Here is a 1,621-nt window from a genome sequence, read left to right as displayed (position 1 = left end):
CTAAGTAAAATGACACCTTATATGATTTCTGTTCGATAACTGTGCTTTACTTGTTTTTGTTTGGGCTCAGATGAAAAGGTTTCACGATGGGCCACTCCATCAGTGTGATCAGCAGTTGAGCAGGACTATAGTAATAGCTGAAATAGACCGAATACTGAACATGATAACAAATCTGCACCGCACGGATCTGAACACCAAAAGATGGACCGGCAGTCTGAGGAGCACTCCACCAGCAGGTATATAATTCTTGCGAGGCATGCTATTTTCACATCATACTACACGTTTAGAAGTCCCACTGAAAGGGGCCACACGTATGGCATGTAGAACGTGACTTTATGTGTTGGAATGTCAACCTACGAGGGTGGCAATAAGATGACCCTGACGTGATTCGAACACGCAGCCTTCTGATCTGGAGTCAGACGCGCTACCGTTGCGCCACAAGGTCTGGCCTGAGCAAAGTGCCTTCTTAATCTGACTAGAAAGTAGTATCAGTTCCTGTACTTCTAATGTCAAAGTCTAATCTCCTGTTTATTGCACTCTGCTTATCTCTTACCTTGTAACCCACATAATGTTAGGTATGTTGTGTGTTCAGGTAGTATTGTAGGTGTTTTGAGCTTTATGTTTTGGAGTACATTTCGTTCTTCTAGCTTTTTGGGAATAGCTTTTTTTGAGCTAAAATTTAGATGTCTTTGTTTGATGTTGTTACAGGTGGACGTTTGTGTTATACGTCATATGCAGTGTCTCTTAAAAAATGTCTTGATTAGTGTAATCTTAAGAGAGTCTAATCTCCTGTTTATTGCACTCTGCTTATCCACTAGCTGAGTAGTAACTGCTAATTCACTTTCCCGTAACTCCAGAGCTACTTTACTTACCGCTTTCTCTTTCATACTAAATCTCAACGACCATGTATGCTAGGATGCCTATGCCAAACAGGGAAAAGTGCTAGGCCTTTCTGCCTCCGTCTTTTCTCCGTGGAAGAAATATAGGTCACCCAGCTCTAGATCAACAAGCCGCTCTCCCTAGAAACTATGGTATCACTCATCTGCTTATCTACACTCTGCTGTGCAACCAACCATTTCAGCAGTGATGGGTGAATCGGCACGTATAGAAAGGAATTCTGGGTTACATCAGAGACTGGATGGTCAAAAGACAGTGTTGGTGATCCATCTTCATTCTGCAACGGGCACCTTTTTCTTTCATGATGCATTGAGCGACATAGTGCTGGGCCAGGAACACCTATCCTAGGCGCATGTACTACGTGGGGACAGAATAAAATCCCCACACTATACACACTTTGTCAAGAAAAGCAGCCCTGCAAAGTTCAATCAGCTAATCGAAGCTTTTCTTAAAGCATTTAAGACAGGTCTCAATCACAGTAGACTCACACAGATTGGGCAGCGGATGCAAAGTTCACACATGCATGCAGAAGGCAATGTTTTCTCTATTCTGGAATCAAACAAATGGAAGAAATTCCCTGCAAACATCAGAACAGCCCCTGAGTTTAGCTCATTCAAATGTCAGCTAAGAAAACTACCCTTTTTTCCCTAAAGTAGAAACTATACCTGCTTTGGCACCTTCCCTCTAGCTCGAAGGGTATTGTTCTTGGGAACGAGAATGCTCT

General features: G+C 42.8%; 1 non-coding gene across 1 annotated transcript; it reads right to left on the bottom strand.

Moving 5' to 3' along the window:
• Positions 1-373: 373 nt before the first annotated feature.
• TRNAW-CCA lies at positions 374-445 on the bottom strand. Its single transcript has one exon. It is a non-coding gene; the product is annotated as a tRNA-Trp (tRNA).
• Positions 446-1,621: the final 1,176 nt, after the last annotated feature.

This window comes from Protopterus annectens, chromosome 1.part2, assembly GCF_019279795.1.
Source record: "Protopterus annectens isolate FY-2018-M chromosome 1.part2, PAN1.0, whole genome shotgun sequence".
NCBI lineage: Eukaryota > Metazoa > Chordata > Ceratodontiformes > Protopteridae > Protopterus > Protopterus annectens.
This window is presented reverse-complemented; position numbering and strand designations above follow the sequence as displayed.